Source organism: Hyperolius riggenbachi, chromosome 8, assembly GCF_040937935.1.
Source record: "Hyperolius riggenbachi isolate aHypRig1 chromosome 8, aHypRig1.pri, whole genome shotgun sequence".
Classification (NCBI taxonomy): Eukaryota; Metazoa; Chordata; class Amphibia; order Anura; family Hyperoliidae; genus Hyperolius; species Hyperolius riggenbachi.
In genome coordinates this window covers 196,871,167-196,895,158 of record NC_090653.1, presented here as the reverse complement: position 1 = coordinate 196,895,158, position 23,992 = coordinate 196,871,167, and the positions used below count along the sequence as shown (strand labels likewise).

At 45.2% G+C, this 23,992-nt stretch overlaps 1 protein-coding gene across 2 annotated transcripts in view; it reads right to left on the bottom strand.

Annotated features, from left to right (window-relative positions):
• The window catches only part of LOC137527537 (coagulation factor VIII-like), a 506,000-nt gene that overhangs the window by 50,558 nt on the left and 431,450 nt on the right, over positions 1 to 23,992 (bottom strand). The window lies entirely within an intron of this gene.

The window sequence follows — 23,992 nt, the reverse complement described above, 5'->3', positions numbered from 1 at the left end:
AAAAGCTCATCCGCCAAGCTATTATATTGCCCTCTGATGTATTAATACATGTTAATTAGATCCCCTCTAAGGCATCTTTTCTCTAGACTAAATAAACCCAGTTTATCTAACCTTTCTTGATAAGTGAGACCTTCCATTCCACGTATCAATTTTGTTGCTCGTCTCTGCACCTGCTCTAAAACTGCAATATCTTTTTTGTAATGTGGTGCCCAGAACTGAATTCCATATTCCAGATGTGGCCTTACTAGAGAGTTAAACAGGGGCAATATTATGCTAGCATCTCGAGTTTTTATTTCCCTTTTAATGCATCCCAAAATTTTGTTAGCGTTAGCTGCAGCTGCTTGGCATTGAGTACGATTATTTAACTTGTTGTGAATGAGTACTCCTAAGTCCTTCTCCAAGTTTGATGTCCCCAACTGTATCCCATTTATTTTGTATGGTGCTAGACCATTGGTACGTCCAAAATGCATGACTTTACATTTGTCAACATTGAATTTCATCTGCCATGTATGTGCCCATATAGCCATCCTATCCAGATCCTGTTGCAATATGACACTATCTTCCTGAGAGTTGATGATTCTGCACAATTTTGTAACATCTGCAAAAATAGCAACATTGCTCACTACAGCATCTACTAGGTAATTAATAAATAAATTGAAGAGCACTGGACCCAGTACAGACCCCTGTGGGACCCCACTGCTAACAGTCTCCCATTTTGAGTACGATCCATTGACCACAACTCTTTGTTTTCTGTCCATTAGCCAATTCCCTATCCATGAACACAGACTCTCCTCTAGTCCTTGCATCTTCAACTTTTGCACCAGACTTTTGTGGGGAACAGTGTCGAAGGCCTTTGCAAAGTCCAAGTATATCACATCTACAGCATTCCCAATATCCATATTAGCATTCACTACCTCATAAAAGCTGAGCATGTTAGTCAAACAGGACCTGTCTTTAGTAAACCCATGTTGATGCTGAGAAATAAGATTATTTTCTACTATGAAGTCATGTATAGTATCTCTTAGTAGTATTTCTCTCTAGATTGTAAGCCTTTGGCAGGGCCCTCTTCCCTTGTGTATCATACTTGACTGTGTGCACTTTACCCAGAATTTGGAACTGGTAATTTTTTACCACTACCATTCCAGTTTATGATCTGGCATTGTACTATTATCTGCATTGTGTTGCGTATCTTATTGCTATTACCTGTATTGTTGTATCTATGGTCTGTTACCTGTATTGTTCTGTCAACCCTGTTATCATTGTCTGTAATCCTATTTTATTGTACAGCGCTGCGTAATATGTTGGCGCTATATAAATCTAATAAATAATAATAATTAGTAACCCCTCAAATAGTTTGCATACAACTGATGTTAAGCTTACAGGTCTATAATTTCCCGGATCTGATTTTTTGCCCTTCTTAAATAATGGGAAAACGTGGGTTGTACGCCAATCCACTGGGACTCTGCCAGTTGCAAGAGAGTCACAAAAGATAAGATAAAGGGGTTTATCTATAACTGAACTTAATTCCCTTAGGACCCGAGGATGCATGCCATCCGGGCCAGGTGCCTTGTCTATTTTTAATTTATTTAGTCTTGCCTTCACTTCTTCCTGCATTAAGTATTTAATATTACAGTTAGAAGATTGAGACTCTTCCGCCTCTGTAGTTTGCAACAGTGTTGTTTCTTTTGTGAAGACAGAAGCAAAGAAAGCATTTAATAACTCTGCCTTACCTTGGTCATCCACCATTGAGTTCCCACCCTCATCCTTTAGGAGTCCTATACAGTCAACCTTTCTTTTTTTAGAGTTAATGTACGTGTAAAACTTTTTTGGGTTAGATTTTATATCCTATTTGTTTTTCAGCTTCAATCTTTGCCTGCCTAATTTATTTTTTTACAATTTTTATTGCACTCCTTATAATTGCTTAGTGCAGCCTTGGTCCCCTCCTGTTTTAAGACCTTATAGGCATTCTTTTTCCTCTTCATTTTATCTTTAACCTTTCTATTCATCCATAGAGGCGTTTTTTTATTCCTAGATATTTTGTTTCCATATGGGATATACATACTACAATATTGATTGAGTATAAGTTTAAAAGCTTGCCATTTCCCTTCAGTGTCCTCCCCTTGTAGTACATTATCCCAGTTCACCAAACTTAGTGCCTGCCTAATTTGATTGAACTTTGCTTTTCTAAAATTCATAGTTTTAGTGGTCCCGCTGCCCTGTGGCCTATCAGTCACCAGATCAAACGTTATCATGTTGTGATCACTATTTCCCAAATGTTCTTGATATGTAATATGTAATATTGTGAATTAGATTATAGTACTGTATATGCAAAAGAAGAAATAACTTTAAGCACGTGGTTTAGAGTATTTTACTGTAATTCATTTTGCAATAGAAAATTGGTATTGGCCTACAGAATGTGAAGCATTTGATGAGAAATGGCAGTGAAGAAATATGTGTTTTAATGTATTATTTAAAGCGGAATATAACCCTGCATTTCAACTTTGCTCTAAAACATTATTTACAGTATATTATATGCAACCAGCATTTTTTTTTTTTACTAGACCAGCATTGGAAGGGTTTCACAGTGCTTTAAAGTTCCTTGAGATTTCTGCAGACGCATCCGAACTTGAGAGAGATACATTTTGTTTACATAAATGTATCTAAGTGTTGAATGTGACTCATCTCTCTCACTGAGAAGGAGTTGGAGGACAGCCAAAGAGTGTGTAACATTTCTAAATATATACATATAACTAAATAGAATGTAACTATCTGAGCATCTGCATATCTCTCCACGGAACTTAAAACCTCTGTGTTTAACCCTTCCAATGCTGGTCTAGTAAAAAAAAAATGCCTTTTGCATATAATATGCTGTAAATAATGTTTTAGAGCAAAGTTGAAATGCAGGGTTATATTCCGCTTTAATAAGTGCTCCTGACAGAGGGAAAAGAGACCCTCAAAATGCATTGTGTGGTGCAATACAGTCAGGAAATTGATACGGGCAGATTCAGACACTTGGGCCCATATGCAATTAACTTTTTCTCCTAACTTTTGTCCTAGTAGATAATTTTTCATTTTCTATTTAGAATAACTTTTCACAATTTTTCAATTGAAAAAGCACCAAAAAGTAGGTGGACATGTATCAACATTGTTTTAAGTATTTTCTTGCTTGCTGGTGATTGAAAAGGTATTTGAAAATATCACTCAGGGGAACAAAATAATTGCATTTGGACCCCAGTACATTTATTTGGCCCATTATATCACCCTGAGAACATCGGGAGGTGCAAGGGGTCAGCCTCTGCTATTCAAGAAACCTCCCCAAATGTACCACCATCAGGATTATTTCCATACATTTCCGATTTTACCCATAGGAGAGGCATCAGGCTCACGAAGTGTATTTATAAAGTGCCAACATATTAAGCAGCGCTGGACATTATATAAGGTTACAGACAATATTTAGGGGTGGCATACAGCAATAAGACAATACAGGAATACATGCAAACCAGATCACGAAGCACAGTATGAGCACAAGGTAATGCTTAGTCACTGGATGGGAGCATGGAGAATAGGTAAGCCAAGTTCACTCAAGAGTTCACTCAGATCCATGAACAGGTAGGAGACATAAAGAGGAAGACCCTGCCCGAAGGGAGGGGTAGGGACACGAAAGGTAGGGAACCAGAGTTCAGCTGCGTGTTTAGAGGCCAGAGTGAAAAGGTGAGTATTGAGGGCATTCTTGAAGATGTTGAAGGAGGAGGAAACCCTAATGGAGGTATGGATTGGGTGATGTGGGGAGCATTCAGGCGAAGTTCATTGGAGGAGTGGAGTGAACTGCTATGTGTGTACCTCTGGGTAAGATTGAAAAAGTAGGTGAGCAGGTTTTGTGGACAGATTTGTAGGCCAGACAGTATATTGAATCTGATTCTGGACTGGATAGGAAGCCAGTGGAGGGATTTACAGAGAGGAGCCGCCGTGGTGGAGTCATGGGAGGAGTGGATTATTCTGGCTGCTGCATTCTTGACGGACTTCAGCGGGGTAATTTGGGTTATAGGGGGTCCATACAGAAGAGCATTGCAGTAGTCAAGTTGGGAAATTAGGAGGGCATGAATGAGGAGTTTGGTGGTGACAGAGGTCAGGAATGGGCGGATCTTGCAGATCTTACGGAGCTGAAAGTTGCAGGACTTTGTGAGGCTTTGGATGTGGGGAGTTAAGGAGAGTGCGGAGTCCAGGGTGACACCCAGACAGGGCTTGAGAGGTAGGGTGAATGGTTGTGTGGTTAACAGTGACATTCACATCTGGGAGGGTCAGGGATGGCCGGGGTGGGAAGATCATAAATCCTTTTGCCCAGGTTTAGTTTGAGGAACCTAGCGGACATCCAGGAGGAGATAGATGATAGGCAGGAGGAGACCTTGTCCATGGTAGTGGTGGATAGGTCAGGTGTGTGAATGTAGATCTGTGTGTCATCTGCATACAGTTGATAGTTAAAACCCATGGAGGAAATAACCTTGCTAATGGAGGATGTGTATAGAGAGAACAGTAGTGGGCCAAGGGCCGAGCCTTGAGGGACTCCCACCAAGATGTGGTTGAGTTGGAGGAGTAGAGAATGGTCCACTGTGTCAAAATCTGCTGAAAGGTCAAGGAGGAGGAGAATGGAGTATTTGCCTTCAGCTTTAGCTAAGGCGAGGTCATTGACCACTTGGTGAGAGCTGTTTCGGTCTAGTGGGCAGGCCGAATTCCAGATTGCACTGGGTCTAGCAGGGAGTTGACATTGAGGTACTGGTGAACCAGTATGCTCAAGGAGTTTTGAGGCAAAGGGGAGGAGGGAGATAGGGCAATAGTTGGAGGGTAAGGAGGAGTCGTGGGAGGGTTTCTTGAGCAGTGGTAGTACAGTGACCTGCTTAAAGTCTGAGGGGAAGGTGCCTGTGGATAGGGAGAGGTTAAACAGGGCAGTGAGGACTGGGGCCAAATTCAGGAAGTGAGGACAGAGTAAGTCAGAAGGGACGAGGTCAAGGGGGGAGGTAGTGGTATGGGAAGTCTGCAGTAGGTGGCTGACTTCCTCAATGGTAGTAGGAGTGAAGGAGGTGAGGGGAGGATAGGGTGGAGGAGGAGCTGGACGGGAGGGGGTGAAAGGTGAGGATGAAGGCTGGATATTTCCTGATGAATGGAGACAGATTTGTTGGTGAAGTGGGTAGCTAAATCCGTGGCAGAGAGGGAGGAAATGGAGGGGGTTAAGCAGAGAGTTGAAAGTGTCAAAGAGACGCCGGGGGTTGGAAGCTTGTGCTCCGATGAGCTTGGTGAAGTATTCCTGCTTTGCAACAGCAAGTACAGTGTGAAAATGCAGCAGGTTAATCTTGTACTAAGACACATTTTCCAAAAAATTTTTCTGCAGTCCCATTGACTTACATTGAAAAACACATCGCATGTGAAATTAAGCAGACAACATGCCCAGAAATTTTAAAATATAGAAGAGTCATACATTTGCAATTTCACTTTTTCCTGCAGAAAGTGCATTGCCAATTTGCCATTGAATTATATTACATAGCAGCGATTGTGTTTTGGCAGAAAGACCTACCATATGCAAATTTTAAGTGTTAACTAAGTGTGATCCCTGCCTCAGGGATGCAGAAACACATGCTTTTTTTACTCTTTTATTTATGTGTTTTCCACATGCATTATGCACTTTTGAGACTAACACAAGAAACTAAGTTTATACATTGGTTTAAAACTGTAGAAGATGGTTTAAACTAGAGATGGGACGACGAATCCGGCGAATCCACGAATCCCTCGAATATTGGGAAATATTCGAGATTCGTGGATTCGAATCCCGACGCCATTTTCCACTTTACGAATCCGCCGAATCCCGACGCTGCATCGCCGCGCATCCGCCGCTCGCACTCGTCCTCCTCCGACCCGCGCCTCCTCCGACCGCCCCGCGCCTCCTCCGCCCGGCCGCCCGCATACTTTGTATCAACTCACCCGTCCAGTGGAGCGCAGACAGAGCGGCAGACCTCTCGCTGACTTCCTGGTTCCCTCTAGTGACGGCTTTTACAATGACGTCATCAGTAAAAGCCGGTCCGGCCACTAGAGGGAACCGAGAAGTAAGGACGAGGTCTGCCGCTCTGTCTGCGCTCCACTGGACATGTGAGTTGACTTGACACTTATGCAGGGGTGAGCGAGGAGGCACGGGGGACGGAGGAGACCATGGGGGTGAGCGGAGGAGGCACGGGGGGGAGCGACACCTACCTACCTACCTACCTACCACTTTACCTACCTACCTGCCACTATACCTACCTAAAGGCCCCCTATACGTACCTACCTACCTACCGGGCACTATACCTACCTACCTACAGGCCCCTATACCTATCTAAAGGCCCCCTATACTACCTACCTACCACTATACCTACCTACCTACAGGCCCCTATACCTACCTAAAGGCCCCCTATATGTACCTACCTACCTAAAGGCACCTATACCTACCTAAAGGCCTCTATACCTACCTACCTAAAGGCCCCCTATACGTGCCTACCTACCTAAAGGCCCCTATACCTACCTACCTAAAGGCCCCTATACCTACCTACCTACATACCTACCTATACTTAAGGCCTTATACCCTGCTACCTATACTGAAGGTCCCTTTAACTACCTACCTACCTACAGGACACTATACCTACCTACCTACCGGCCACTATACCTACCTACCTACCTACAGGCCACTATACCTACCTAAAGGCCCCCTATACGTACCTACCTACCTACCTACCTAAAGGCCCCTATACCTACCTACCTACCTAAAGGCCCCTATACTTACCTACCTACCTACCTACCTAAAGGCTCCTATACCTACCTACAGGCCTCTATACCTACCTACCTACTTAAAAGCCCCCTATACGTGCCTACCTACCTAAAGGCCCCTATACCTACCTACCTAAAGGCCCCTATACCTACCTACCTACATACCTACCTATACTTAAGGCCCTATACCCTGCTACATATACTGAAGGTTCCTTTAACTACCTACCTACCTACAGGACACTATACCTACCTACCGGCCACTATACTTACCTACCTACCTACAGGCCACTATACCTACCTAAAGGCCCCCTATACGTACCTACCTACCTACCTAAAGGCCCCTATACCTACCTACCTAAAGGCCCCTATACCTACCTACCTACATACCTACCTATACTTAAGGCCCTATACCCTGCTACCTATACTGAAGGTCCCTTTACCTACCTAAAGGCCCCTATACCTACCTACCTACATACCTACCTATACCCTGTTACCTATACTGAAGGCCCTATACCCTGCTACCTATACTGAAGGTCCCTTTACCTACCTAAAGGCCCCTATACCTACCTACATACCTACCTATACTTAAGGCCTCTATATACCCTGCTACCTATACTGAAGGCCCATATACCCTGCTACCTATACTGAAGGCCCCTATACCCTGCTACCTATACTGAAGGCCTATATACCCTGCTACCTATACTGAAGGCCCATATACCCTGCTACCTATACTGAAGGCCAATATACCCTGCTACCTATACTGAAGGCCCATATACCCTGCTACCTATACTGAAGGCCCATATACCCTGCTACCTATACTGAAGGCACATATACCTTGCTACCTATACTGAAGGCCTATATACCCTGCTACCTATACTGAAGGCACATATACCCTGCTATCTATACTGAAGGCCCCTATACCCTGCTACCTATACTGAAGGCCCATATACCCTGCTACCTATACTGAAGGCCCATATACCCTGCTACCTATACTGAAGGCACATATACCCTGCTACCTATACTGAAGGCACATATACCCTGCTACCTATACTGAAGGCCTATATACCCTGCTACCTATACTGAAGGCCCATATACCTTTCTACCTATACTGAAGGCACATATACCCTGCTACCTATACTGAAGGCACATATACCCTGCTACCTATACTGAAGGCCTATATACCCTGCTACCTATACTGAAGGCCCATATACCTTTCTACCGATACTGCAGGCCCCTATACCTTGCTACCTATACTGAAAGCTACCAATATTGATGGCACCCATACCTAGCTAGCTATACTGAAGGCACCTTTACCTCGCTACCTATACTGCGGGCAACTATACCACGGATCGCACAATTCTTATGTGCAGGATTCGTTAGATTCGGGATTCGAAAGGTTCGAGATATTCGAGAACCTTTTTAGATTCGGATCCGGATTCGGATTCGAAGAAATTGTGGATTCGTCCCATCCCTAGTTTAAACAAGGACTCTAACTTCTTGTGCTGGTACGATGGGTTTTAAATGCCACAAATCTTTTAATTTAAATTTTTCTATCTTTTTATTCTTTTTTGTGCCATATGCTGTGTAAGATGGAATTCACTGTCACTATTCATTTTATTTGCTTTCAGGTGCTGGCTATAAATGCCACAATTTTCTTAAGCTTAGAATTAATGGTGCATGTAACCAGGCCTGTTACCATTTGAATTCGGAATTTACGATGTCTCTTCATCACTAGAGTCTGCTTTATGTCATGTTGAGGATTCTATTGATCTTATCAATTTAGATAGGATGCCTGGGAAAGCCTCCTCAGTAACAGTTAAGGCATCTAATTACATTTATGTTTGCTAAAGAATGTTTCTCCTCTGTATGTCAGTGTATATAAGCTGTGTTTTTCAGTTTTGGTCAGGAACCAGTCCAACGAAGGCTTTTTATAAGTCGAAAGCTCACTGTTTATCCATCTCTAAGTTAGCCAATAAATGGTATCATCCTGATTCAAAACTTCTTGCATTATGCACTTTTAAAGCCCACTTCACATGCGTTTGGCATGCATTTTAACACGTGTTTTTCAAAAAAATCTGGCACTACACACAGGATGAAAACTAAACACAGAGCAGGTCTCTGGCAGAGGGAAGAGTCCCAGCCTGCTTCAAGAGGTCCACCATCATTCCTGTCCCTAAGAAACAGGGCATCTCCGACCTCAACAACTACAGGCCTGTAGCCCTGATGTCCGTCATCATGAAGTCCCTAGAGAGAGTGGTCTTATCCACCCTCAAGCTATCCACCTTGCCCCTACTAGACCCACTCCAGTTCGCCTACAGGGCAAATAGGTCCACTGATGATGCTCTAAACATCTGCTTGGAATACATCTACAACCATCTAGACAGGAGGGATGCTTATGCCAGAGTACTGCTACTAGACTTCAGCTCGGCATTCAACACTATATGCCCATGCACCCTCCAGAATGTCCTGACCACACTGGGGGTCCACTCCACCCTACGGCTATGGATCACCGACTTTCTCTCCAACAGATCCCAGGTTGTCAGGCTGGGGGACATCCACTCACGGGTAGAGGTTATAAACAAAACACAGGGGCACCCCAGGGCTGTGTCTTGTCCCCGCTGCTCTTCTCCCTTTACACAAATGACTGCAGATCCACGGCAGACTCTGTCAAAGTCATAAAATTTGCGGATGACACCACCATTGTTGGCCTCGTCACCAATGTAAACATCCGGGAGTACCAGCAGCAGGTGGAAAGGCTATGCCACTGGTGTAAAGAGAACAGCCTGGTGCTCAACACGACCAAAACCGTCGAACTTATAATTTACTTTAGGAAGTCAGCACCTGCCCCACCTCCCATCTACATCGATGGCACCGAGGTGGCCAGAGTGCCCAGCGCTCGCCTGCTGGGCACCACCATCTCCAGCGATCTTAGGTGGAGAGCCAATATCACGTCAACCCAACGGAAAGCCCAGCAAAGACTCTTCTTTCTCCGCCAACTGCGGAAGTTCGGCATGGCTCAGGAGATTCTAACATGCTTTTACACTGCCACCATTGAATCGATCCTCTGCTCCGCCATCCTGGTCTGGTATGTGGGAGCCACCGCCAGTGACAGGCACAAATTACAGAGGATCATTAGGTCGGCGGAGAGGACCATTGGGAGACCTCTGCCCCCACTTGACCACCTGTATAACACAAGACTGCAAGCCAGGGCACTGAGGATTGCAAGTGACCTCTCTCACCCAGGCCAATGTTTTTTCACCCCACTCCCACTGGGTCGGAGACTTCGGGCCATCCCCACCAAAACCACCAGACACAAGAACTCTTTCTTTCCGATGGCTATTAGCCTCCTGAACTCCCTTTACATCCTACCACCCACGATCAGCGCCCTACCACCTGCATAGGAGCGGTGGACTTCGGCTGTGCATATCTAATTGTGATTGTATATTCGTGTATGCTTGTACTTGAGTTTGAGATACTACTGTCATTCTAATGTTTTCCTGCCTTTCTTTCTATGTATTTCTCCATTGTGCCAAACCCAATTCCGGGCCTGACCCAGTCATGCTTGGCAAAATAAATTGATTCCGATTCTGATATTCAAAATTAACTTCTTTCTATACTTGTTGCAGGAGATAATAAAACAATTAAAACATAACTTTTGATTTACATTTAAAGCCAATACTGTTGGTACTGCTTATATCAAGAACTAAGTAAGAGGATGGAATTTTATGGTTGAGAATACCCTGTAGTAACTGATAGGTCGATAGATACAGTCCGTCTTCTTTTTCTGTTTTACCATCTTCTTTCTCGTCATCAATCATTACTATCATCTTCATCATCTTCTTCACTGGCATCAGGTTCTTAAAGTTCCTCTTCTTCTTCACCTGGTTCATCTTCAATTGATTTTTCATCTTCTTCTTCATCCTCTTCTTCTCCTTCATCATCATCTGGTTCTTCTTCTTCATCATCTGGTTCTTCTTCTTCTTCAATCATCTGGTTCTTCTTCTTCTTCTTCGTCATCATCATCTAGTTCTTCTTCACCTGGTTCTTCTTCTTCTTCACCTGGTTCTTCTTCTTCTTCACCTGGTTCTTCTTCTTCACCTGGTTCTTCTTCTTCATCATCATCTGGTTCTTCTTCTTCTTCTTCAATCATCTGGTTCTTCTTCTTCTTCTACTTCTTCTTCGCCATGATCTACTTTTTTTTCACCTGGTTCTTCTTCTTCTTCACCACCTGGTTCTTCTTCTTCTTCTTCATTTGGTTCTTCTTCTTCACCTGGTTCTTCTTCTTCTACTAATTCTTCACCTGATTCTTCTTCTTCTTCACCTGGTTATTCTTCTTCTTCTTCACCGTCCACCACCATCTTTTTTTTTGTTTTGCGTTCATATTCTTCCTCTTGAACCCAACTTAATGTTTTTTCCCTTACAGAACTCTACTGTTGTAAAATTTTATCTTCAACACCAGCATAGCTAAATTTGTGGCGTAATAGCTAGTAAACTGAATCTATGGAACGAGCACTATCACATTATCATTCACGGTTCTCCACTCTAGGGACAAACGTACATATTTTCTTCATGAAAGAGAAGGTTCCCTATTTTTGAATGGAGTCCTGTATATAATTAAATATATACTCCAAAAACCATGTGTCAAAATTGAAAAATCTTTATTATAACACAATCACATACAAATAAAATCAATAAAATGCCCCCATATGTCCCACAATAAGAAGACCGCCAAGGAAATTCTAATAATCAAGTAGTTACATATATTAATCCATAAACCATCATGCAGACATGGCCAGCCAACAACAATAATAAAGTGCTCAGTGCAAAAGAAGCAGCTACTAACAATAAATCATTTCACCTGTGTAAAAACAATGGTAAGGATTGCGGACTGCGATACACACCCAGAAATCCGGATATGCGTCCCAGTCCACAATCTGTGCAACTCCAATACCTATCTAATGATATAATACAAAATATTGTGCAAAACATACAATAAAGTGCGTTACAGTCAATGGCTGAAATGGCTTACATGTGGATAGAGTGGTCCTGGCGTGGGGGTAAATCGTGCCTTACGCGCTCGCAGGACTGCTGTCCGCTTCAATCGAGGCTAATTAAAAACTGGATGTGAGCAGCTTAAATGTCCACCGGGCGTGGGGCGGGACCCTGGTTAACGTACGCGGCCACGTACTATGACCCTGCCGCCCAGCGCGTAACTAACACGCTATTCAGCATGGTCCTATCACTTCCTGGGATCTATTTTGCGCATGCGCAATGCGGCCCAATGTCCGCGTTCAGCGTCACTATGCGTATGACGTCACTACACGTCCTCTGGATACGCTCGTCGCTCACAAGTGCGACAGTGCGTTCCAGGCTGTCCTCAACATGCGTTCCATTTCCCTGTCATTGAACAACCAAGCTGGATATATTAAATAAACAAGCATATCAATATGCACATGAATTTTACACAGAAAAAATAAACAATTGATCACAATCATACAATATAAACATTATGTGTCAGACGAATCCCACGATTGAAGTCACTTGTCTCCAAGAGATCATATTTGATGCTCTGCTGCCATCAAGTGTTTAGGATGTTGAATAGCATTAAGGATCTAAAAAAAGAAACTTAAAACAATAGATTGCAATTAGTGTCACTACATTTATTGATTCATGTATATATCTCTCTCATGCATCCCCAGGTGTATGCTGTGCCTGACGGATCTGCTACTCACAGACAGATCCGTCCTATTTAGACTGAAGTCCCAAAGTGCAATGTTCTCAAGGAAAAGCGTGAATTACAATCTTTATCAAAGAGTGCCCATGCTGTCCATATTAGTTCTGCTACTCACAAACAGACCAATTTGGCTCAACCAGTACCTCCTAGTGTAAATCTATGTACAAAGAAGGCCCTCAAAAGCACCAATTGCTATCACACAGTGAAACATGCAAGTAATTGTAGACATACACACCAAACCAAAAGTGTCCTCTGATACTTACTTTCAGAGGTGGTGGTCATTGTACTCACCACAATGACCCCAAACACTATTATCATAAATCAAAGCCTTGCTACTTTAGTGACCACAACCAATAGAGACATCATCTGATACTCACCTCCCACACATGCCACCTAGCTGGAAAGTAGTACTCTCTACAAAATATGAGAAAAGAAGGAATCAAATCATTAAAAAACCCCTCATTTTATTTTAGAAAGCAACCATAATTATAATCCTCATTGAGGCCCCATGGTCTTTGGGTTTTAAGGTCGTGTATCCACCTAAGCTCTTTTTTCAGTAAGATCACGGATATATTTCCACCTCTCTCACTGTGCTTCACATGTTGTATGCCCTTAAAGGTCCATCCTCTCAAGTCGCTGTTATGGTAATCCAGGGCATGTTCTGCCACTGTGGTTAATGTTTTCCCCTCTCTCCTGTCACGTTCTGCTAGTTTAATTGTAGAAATATGTTTTTGTAGACGTAATTTTAGCTGATTTTTTGTTTGTCCTATATATTGTTTTTTACAAGGACATTCTAGTAAATATATAACTCCTTTCGTCTGACAGTTTATAAAATCTCTAATTTCGTATAACTTACCAGTTTTAGCGCTTGTAAATGTTTTACTCGTGATCATCCATGGGCACACCGAGCATATTCCACATCTGTGGCTCCCCTTCAAATTGGAGACATAATTTTCCCTAGAGAAGTGGCTCCGACTCAAAATGCTTTTAAGGGTGGGTGCTCGCTTGGCTGTAATACTGGGATGGTCTGTAATACATTGTTTCAATAACTTGTCATTCTGTAGGATACTCCAATGTTTTTCAAGGACCTTATATATCTCTTTCCAAGCATTGTTGTATGGGGTGACAAATCGTGTCAGTTTCTTCTGATCCTCGTTTTTCAGTTTGGGTACTAGCAATCCTTCCCTAGGTGTAGCTTTTGCCCTTCTTTTTGCGATCTCAAGGCATTTACGAGGGTACCCCCTCCTTTGGAATCTTGCCCGCATCTTGTTACTTTCTGCTTCAAACGCCTCTTCCGTGGAGCAATTTCTCCTAAGGCGTATAAATTGGCCTGTCGGGATGTTTAGTTTCAAGTTTCTTGTGTGATGTGAATCAAAGCTCAAAAGACTATTGGTTGCCGTGGGTTTTCTAAAAATTGTTGTTTGTAAGATTCCAGTGGGACTCTTTTTCAACTTTATATCCAAAAATTCCACCTCCTCATCAGAGATCTGATACGTCAATTTGATGTTCAGACTGTTCTTATTGAGGGCATCCAAAAATTCTCGACAGACTGATGCGGGCCCCTGCCAAAAAATTAACAGGTCGTCGATGAAGCGATACCACCCCAAAATATGGGGGTGGTACCGCTCCATCGACTCCCCCCACACCGTCTCTCTCTCCCACCACCCCAAAAACAGGTTTGCCACGGCTGGTGCGCATTTAATGCCCATGGCCACACCTCTTGTCTGTAAATAATATTGGTGGTCAAAGAGAAAAAAATTTCTGGTCAAAATAAATTCCAAAAGCTCCAAGAGAAACCGATTTCTCTCCCGGTTCGCTGTACTGTCCATTTGTAAAAAATACTCCACAGCTCCAATACCTTCCCTATGGCCAATGTTGGAATACAACGATTCCACATCACATGTGACCAGTAAAACGTTGTCTGGTAAACTTAGATTACTAACTCTGGACAGGAGGTCACCGGTGTCTCTCAAATAAGACTCCAGACCTGTGACATATGTCTGGAGAAAAAAGTCCACATATTGACTGCATTTTTCACTTAATTCCAAAGGAGGGGGTACCCTCGTAAATGCCTTGAGATCGCAAAAAGAAGGGCAAAAGCTACACCTAGGGAAGGATTGCTAGTAACCAAACTGAAAAACGAGGATCAGAAGAAACTGACACGATTTGTCACCCCATACAACAATGCTTGGAAAGAGATATATAAGGTCCTTGAAAAACATTGGAGTATCCTACAGAATGACAAGTTATTGAAACAATGTATTACAGACCATCCCAGTATTACAGCCAAGCGAGCACCCACCCTTAAAAGCATTTTGAGTCGGAGCCACTTCTCTAGGGAAAATTATGTCTCCAATTTGAAGGGGAGCCACAGATGTGGAATATGCTCGGTGTGCCCATGGATGATCACGAGTAAAACATTTACAAGCGCTAAAACTGGTAAGTTATACGAAATTAGAGATTTTATAAACTGTCAGACGAAAGGAGTTATATATTTACTAGAATGTCCTTGTAAAAAACAATATATAGGACAAACAAAAAATCAGCTAAAATTACGTCTACAAAAACATATTTCTACAATTAAACTAGCAGAACGTGACAGGAGAGAGGGGAAAACATTAACCACAGTGGCAGAACATGCCCTGGATTACCATAACAGCGACTTGAGAGGATGGACCTTTAAGGGCATACAACATGTGAAGCACAGTGAGAGAGGTGGAAATATATCCGTGATCTTACTGAAAAAAGAGCTTAGGTGGATACATGACCTTAAAACCCAAAGACCATGGGGCCTCAATGAGGATTATAATTATGGTTGCTTTCTAAAATAAAATGAGGGGTTTTTTAATGATTTGATTCCTTCTTTTCTCATATTTTGTAGAGAGTACTACTTTCCAGCTAGGTGGCATGTGTGGGAGGTGAGTATCAGATGATGTCTCTATTGGTTGTGGTCACTAAAGTAGCAAGGCTTTGATTTATGATAATAGTGTTTGGGGTCATTGTGGTGAGTACAATGACCACCACCTCTGAAAGTAAGTATCAGAGGACACTTTTGGTTTGGTGTGTATGTCTACAATTACTTGCATGTTTCACTGTGTGATAGCAATTGGTGCTTTTGAGGGCCTTCTTTGTACATAGATTTACACTAGGAGGTACTGGTTGAGCCAAATTGGTCTGTTTGTGAGTAGCAGAACTAATATGGACAGCATGGGCACTCTTTGATAAAGATTGTAATTCACGCTTTTCCTTGAGAACATTGCACTCTGGGACTTCAGTCTAAATAGGACGGATCTGTCTGTGAGTAGCAGATCCGTCAGGCACAGCATACACCTGGGGATGCATGAGAGAGATATATACATGAATCAATAAATGTAGTGACACTAATTGCAATCTATTGTTTTAAGTTTCTTTTTTTAGATCCTTAATGCTATTCAACATCCTAAACACTTGATGGCAGCAGAGCATCAAATATGATCTCTTGGAGACAAGTGACTTCAATCGTGGGATTCGTCTGACACATAATGTTTATATTGTATGATTGTGATCAATTGTTTATTTTTTCTGTGTAAAATTCATGTGCATATTGATATGCTTGTTTATTTAATATATCCAGCTTGGTTGTTCAATGACAGGGAAATGGAACGCATGTTGAGGACAGCCTGGAACGCACTGTCGCACTTGTGAGCGACGAGCGTATCCAGAGGACGTGTAGTGACGTCATACGCATAGTGACGCTGAACACGGACATTGGGCCGCATTGCGCATGCGCAAGATAGATCCCAGGAAGTGATAGGACCATGCTGAACAGCGTGTTAGTTACGCGCTGGGCGGCAGGGTCATAGTACGTGGCCGCGTACGTTAACCAGGGTCCCGCCCCACGCCCGGTGGACATTTAAGCTGCTCACATCCAGTTTTTAATTAGCCTCGATTGAAGCGGACAGCAGTCCTGCGAGCGCGTAAGGCACGATTTACCCCCACGCCAGGACCACTCTATCCACATGTAAGCCATTTCAGCCATTGACTGTAACGCACTTTATTGTATGTTTTGCACAATATTTTGTATTATATCATTAGATAGGTATTGGAGTTGCACAGATTGTGGACTGGGACGCATATCCGGATTTCTGGGTGTGTATCGCAGTCCGCAATCCTTACCATTGTTTTTACACAGGTGAAATGATTTATTGTTAGTAGCTGCTTCTTTTGCACTGAGCACTTTATTATTGTTGTTGGCTGGCCATGTCTGCATGGTGGTTTATGGATTAATATATGTAACTACTTGATTATTAGAATTTCCTTGGCGGTCCTCTTATTGTGGGACATATGGGGGCGTAATAGCTAGTGGCGCATGGCAGCAGCGCATAATTCTGTGGACCCTAGCGGTGGGAACACAGACAGCAGGAGGATAAATACAGCAGCAGGAGGAGTGACGTATGGCAGCAGGCAATGTATTCTGTGGACCCTAGCGGTGGGAACACAGACAGCAGGAGGATAAATACAGCAGCAGAAGCAGGAGGAGGAGTGACGTGTGGCAGCAGGCAATGTAACGGGGCCATGGTACTAAGCATTGGTACCACGGCTGTAAATAAAGACATCAAGATCAGGAGGTTCCGGACAGCAGTCATGAAGCCCACATTGTGTCCAATGCACAACTGGGACAGCACAGTTTTCAACCTAGACACCTCAGAATTTGTTTTATTTTTATTACAACAGTATATAGCTATTGTAGTGGCGTAATAGCTAGTGCCGCATGGCAGCTGCACATAATTCTGTGGACCCTAGCGGTGGGAACACAGACAGCAGGAGGATAAATACATCAGCAGGAGGAGTGACGTATGGCAGCAGGCAATGTATTCTGTGGACCCTAGCGGTGGGAACACAGACAGCACGAGGATAAATACAGCAGGAGAAGCAGTGACGTGTGGCAGCAGGCAATGTAACGGGGACATGGTACTAAGCGTTGGTACCATGGCTGTAAATAAAGACACCAAGATCAGGTGGTTCCGGACAGCAGTCGTGAAGACCACTTTGTGTCCAATGTACAACTGGGACAGCACAGTTTTCAACCCAGACACCTCAGAATTTTTTTTTATTACAACAGTATATAGCTATTGTAGTGGCGTAATAGCTAGTGGCGCATGGCAGCAGCGCATAATTCTGTGAACCCTAGCGGTGGAAACACAGACAGCGGGAGAATGAAAATGAGCGCCGCGTAATACGATGGCACTTTATAAATACAATAAATACATAAATAAATAAATTCATAAATAAATATATAAATTCATAAATAAATAAATAAATACATCAGCAACAGCAGAAAGAGGAGGAGTGATGTATGGCAGCAGGCAATGTATTCTGTGGACCCTAGCGGTGGGAACACAGACAGCAGGAGGATAAATACAGCAGCAGCAGCAGGAGGAGTGACGTATGGCAGCAGGCAATGTATTCTGTGGACCGGTGGGAAGTGGGAACACAGACAGCCAGAGGATGAAAATCAGCGCTGCATAATATGTTAGCACTTTATAAATACAATAAATACATAAATAAATTCATAAGTAAATAAATAAATTCATAAATAAATAAATTCATAAATAAATAAATAAATACATCAGCAACAGCAGGAGGAGGAGAAGTGACATATGGTAACAGGCAATGTATTCTGTGGACCCTAACGGTGGGAACACAGACAGCAGGAGGATGAAAATCAGCGCTGCATAATATGTTGGCGCTTTATAAATACAATAAATACATAAATAAATAAATAAATTCATAAATAAATAAATACAGCAGCAGCAGGAGGAGGAGTGACGTGTGGCAGCAGCAGGCATGTCAAGGGCCATGGTACATAACGTTAGTACCACAGCAACTAAAGAAAAACCAGGCCCAAATTATCAGGACCAAGGGACTGAAGGTTGATGTCAAAGAATAAATCCCAGGCATCTCATGTCCTCCTCTCGCCAACAATAGGTGCCAGGAATGTGCCTTCAATCCCGGCCTGGTTTATCTTCAAAAATGTGAGTCTGTCCACGCCCGCTGGGGACAGACGAGAGCACTTCTCGGTGACCACGCCACCGGCCGCACTGAAGCACCCATTGGACAGCACGCTGGAAGGGGGGAAAGACAGAACTTCTAGGGCGTACTGCGTCAGCTCACTCCACCCAGTACTCCATGGGCTTCACGCTGCCGGTGTCAAGCCCACTGAAGGACCCCATGTAGTTGGCCACCATCCAGGTGATGCGCTGGCTGTGACTTTGAGAGGAGGATGCTGCTGCATGCACCTCCTCTCTCGGCTGCTCTACCGTCATGTAGAGCGCATTAGTCAATGACAGCAGGTCTCCTGGGCGCCTGACGCTGCTGCTGTCCGCAGGCACCGGCTGCTGTGCTGGCTGGACAGGGACAGAGGGGGTGGAAGGCTAGGGGAAGGCTTCCTCCAATCGCCAAACAAGAATCTCCTGCGACTCCCTTGTTCGCTGCTCACAGCCTCTAGCAGGCGGAAACTGAGCCCACCTTCCCCTCAGCCGTGGGTCCAGGATCATGCTGATGCAGGTGTCCTCCCTCGCTTGCATCTGCTTGACCCTGGGGTCTGTGTGCAGGCAACGCAGCATGTGCGCTGCCATGGAGAACAGGGTGGTCCATCCAGCAGAAACATCAGGGTCAGCGTCCTCCTCCTCCGTCCCCTGAGCCTCTTCCTCCTCTCTCCACCCTCACACCACTGCTGCTGCGCTCCTCTGTTCCCCCTCAGCAGCAATGTCCAGCACCTCCAACTCCTCCTTCTCATCCTCCTCCAGGGACTCAAATACTTGCGCAGCAGTGGACTGCGCAGGCGGCTGCTGTTCCAGCTGGTTCTGGGCCTCCTCTTCCAAATTCACCAAATCGCCAGCAGACAAACAAAGGGTACCCACTGGCAGAGGGATGCCCGTTGTTTGCTCACCAGGTTGGTTCCCTGCAGGAAGGGAGCCAACACCAAGCAGACCTGCTGCATCTGCCCCCACTGCACGTTGGAGATGAGCTGGAGTTTGGTGTTGCCGGCGACAGTGGCATCATAGATGTATCATTAGACAGCCCTCCTCTGCTCAACCAGCCGCTCCAACATCGCCAGGGTGGAGATCCAGCGAGTTGGCACATCGATGATGAGGCGGTGTCGTGGCAGGCCCTCGTGCTGCTGGATGTCTACTAGTTTTGCTGCGGCAGCAGATGAGCGGCGGAAAGTACGCACAATTTTTCGCGCTGCTTCTAACAGCTCCTTCATCATCACCTGGTAGGTGCGCATGAACTTTTGCACCACCAGGTTCAGGACGTGGGCCAAGCAGGGGATGTGGGCCAAGTCTCCCCTGCTGATGGCAGCCAGCAGGTTGGCGGCATTGTCGGACACCCCTAATCCGACTTGGAGGTCTCTGGGGGTCAGCCACGTCTTCTCCTGCTCCCTCAGTTTGAGAACGACGTTGGCTGCCGTCAGTTGGGTCTTCCCAAGGCTGACCATCTACAGCAGCGCTTGGCAGTGGTGGGCCTTCGCGCTGCTGTTTAGACGGGTTCGCTTGCCAGCGGGAGCTGCTGCTTCTCCTCTGACCCCACGCGGTGGCACCACATAGTGGGCGACTGGTGCCTCTGCTGCCGCTGATGCACCCAAGGATAGACCTGCTGCTTCCTCGCTCGGGCATTCCACCAGGCTGACCCAATGGGCCATAAAGGACAAATAGCGGTCTGTCCCAAAATGGCTGATCCACAAATCCATGGTGACGTGGATCCGCACACTCAACGGCGTGATCGAGCGCGCGGCCCACACTCGCCATGGCAAAGCGGTGCAGTGCTAGGATCACCTTGCGGGAGAAATAGTGGCGGCTGGGGACTTGCCACTCCGGGATCCCAAACTGCAGCAGCACTCTCATGTCATTCCCCTCCTGCACAAAGGAATATGGCAGAAGCTGGGAGCACATGGCCTGGGCAAGCAACCCGTTCAGCACCCGGATGCGCCTGTTGGTGGGACGCAGCACCTTGGTCACACTGGGGAATGACTCGCTGAGCAGGGTCTGGCGGTGTTTGCCTGCATGGGAGGATGAGGAGGCCACTGTGGAGGGAGCTGATGAGGCCACTGTGGAGGGAGCTGATGAGGCCACTGAGGACTGGCTGCCTGGGGGGGGGGGCAGTGAGTTGCTGCTGCTGTGCTCCTGCTGCTCCTGCTGGATGGGCAGGAGGGTGGGATGCTGCTGCTGAAGTCTGTGCAGTGGCTGTCTGGCTCCGACCACTGCCTGCACCACTGTCCTTTAGCTTCTTAAACTCAATAAACTCCTCAAAATGTCTGGTCTCTAAGTGGGTCTGCAGGCACGAGGTACCCAACTTGTTCAGATTGCGACCTCTGCTGAGACTGACACCGCAACTGTTGCAAATTGCACGGGTCTTGTCCACTCTGCACCTAGTGAAGAACCGCCAGACTGGGGACTTCAACTTTCCCTTTGAGCTTGAGGGCTGGGGATTTTTTGGGCCCTTGGAGGGTTGTGTTTTTTTGGGTTTGGTTGGAGGTTTGCTGCGGCTCCTGCCTTCCTCGCCCTGTGCTGGCCACCTTGCTGCTGCCGCGCCTCTGCGCCAGAGACGCCCCGCTCCTCCGATGACGAGCTGCCTTCAACCAACTTTGCTGGTGGTACTGCTGGCACATAGGAAGGATCCAGCACATCATCATCATCCCCAAACATCTTCTCTGAGGCCGCCTCAACCAACTCCTCTACCCCAACATCCCCTGCATCACGCCCCTCCTCATCAGCGCCAACAACAAACTCCTCCACCTCTAACTCCTCCTCCTCCTTGCATGTCCCCTTCATCTCCTGCTCAATCTGCTCAAAAACATCCCTGTAAACGCTTGCAGTCCTTGGGGTGAAGAGCGAGCTCATTGAGGGCAGGCTGGTCGATGGGGTCACCGTGACCATGACCTCAAGCGGTGGTGGAGGCCTGCTGCGGTCTGGAGTGCTGGTGGTGGTGGCACTGGTCTCGCTGTCGCTGGAGGTCTGGCTGGAAACGGTGGCTTGCTGCTCCGCCATCATTTCCACCACAGCCTGTGCTTGGCTCTCCGCAATGGGCCGGGGGAGACGACCCGTCACAAAGATGGGCCCATCATGCTGGTGTTGCTCCTCTGCTCCCTCCTCAACTCACCCGCGGTCAGTGGCTGGCGGCGGACCAGTCACAGACCTGCTGCTGCTGGCAGTGGCTGCTGCAATGGCGCTGCCTCTCCTGATGGTGCCTCGCCCTGTACCTCTACCAGTCATTGTTCAATAATATAGAAATACAATTTAAAAAAAAATATGCGTAGAAAAGGGCGGGAAAGGGTGTAAACTTTAATAAAGTCTGGGTTGGTGGTGACTGGTGTTGAGTGACAACAAAAAATGAAAGGTTTTTTTTGTTTTTTTTTTAATGTAAATAGTAGTAGTACTAGTACTACTAACAGCAGTAGTGTAGTCTACAGTACTAACTAAGTTGTGTGCCAGACAGTGGGTGACAATTAAAGTCGGTCACACACGGTCGGAGGCAATCAATTAATAGGGTCGGGCAGATGATAGTCACAGGTCACAACGGATGCTGGCATGTGATGTAACTATTATTTATTACACAGTACAGAAGCTAATAAACTCACAGACTAAGAGCAGAAATTAACTGAACGGGTAGTAGTAGTAGTAGTACGCAACTAACTATAAATCTCTAGTGTACTACACAATAACTAAGTCGTGTGCTAGACAGTGGGTGACAATTACAGTCAGTCACACACGGTCGGAGGCAATCAATAGGGTCGGGCAGATGACAGTCACAGGTCACAACGGACGCTGGCCTGTGATGTAACTATTATTTATAACACAGTAGAGGAGCTACTAAACTCACAGACTAAGAGTAGAAATTAACTGAACGGGTAGTAGTAGTAGTAGTAGTAGTAGTACGCAACTAACTATAAATTGCTGGTGTACTACACAATAACGAAGTCGTGTGCCAGACAGTGGGTGACAATTACAGTTGGTCACACATGGTCGGAGGCAATCAATCAATAGGGTCGGGCAGATGACAGTCACAGGTCACAATGGATGCTGGCCTGTGATGTAACTAATTATTTATTACACAGTACAGAAGCTACTAAACTCACAGACTAACAGTAGAAATTAACTGAACGGGTAGTAGCAGTAGTAGTAGTACGCAACTAACTATAAATCGCTAGTGTACTACACAATAACTAAGTCGTGTGCCAGACAGTGGGTGACAATTACAGTCGGACACACACGGTCGGAGGCAATCAATCAATAGGGTCGGGCAAATGACTGTCTGTCACAGATCACAACAGATGCTGGCCTCTACACAGTCAGTAACTATTAACTAACACAGTATTGAAGCTATAAACTAACAGACTACAGTACAAATTAACTAAACTAGTACTAGTAAAAAACTAACTATAATCCCTAACCTACCTAAGCTAGTAGTAGGCTAAGGCTACCTAGGCTAGCAGGCCTAGCCTGCACACAGACTAACACTAGCCTAGCACACTACACTATACACTAGCTGACTACAAACAATCAAATTACTAGCTATCTATTACAGAGTACAATAGATGTGTTTAGGAGGTGTTTAGGAAGCAAATAGCTGGGTTTACAACAAGAAAAATGCACTTCCTCAGACGCAGCAGCACTGGAGAATCTCTCAGTACCACACAAGTTACACGCAAGTACGTGCTTCCGCAACATGGCTGCCGTCTTATATAGAGGAGGGGAGGGCCAGGCTCCCCTCCTCTGATTGGTTGCTAGCGTTGCCAGGGCCTTGGCTGGAGGACTTCTGATTGGCCCAATGACGTCAGTCCCGAATACCGAAGCCAAACAAGCCGAACTCACGTGTCATCTGGCCGAATTCGAGTGCAGGAACCTTCGCATTCGGGTCTGGTAACTTCGGGTTCGGCTTCGACTTCGGCAACGCGAAAAATCTACCCGAATTTTCGGGTAGAATCGCATTGGAGAGTCCTGATGAGCACCCCTGATGCTTATCTACAAAATACATCACCACCCACCTCCTAACCCAACATGTTTCATCCCCTTATTTAGTGGGCTTCATCAGGGGAACATAAAAAGTACAGTAGTGCTATTAGTGCCTAAAAAATAGATTAAACATTCATAATGTCAATAGTAACAAGGTGTAGCCTCATGGCTATCAGTACAAGCAGTGCGGCGGTTGGGAGTCTGGAGGGAACACGAGTCAGCAGCGCAGTTCCAAGCTGGCCAGACTGCCACCGCAAGGGGTAGGGCCCATTAAAACTCTGAGCTATGAAAATGATTGTGAGCATTTAATTGCAAACTTTTAACCAAATTGTAAACACTCAAATGGATTTATGCTATGGAGGCTTGTATGTTCTTATATTTTGAGGTGCATACTCTATGAAAATCCCATAATACAGGCACACAGGGTAATCCTGATTGGCTAGGGTTGTCTGATAAATATCCCACAGGCATTCTTTTG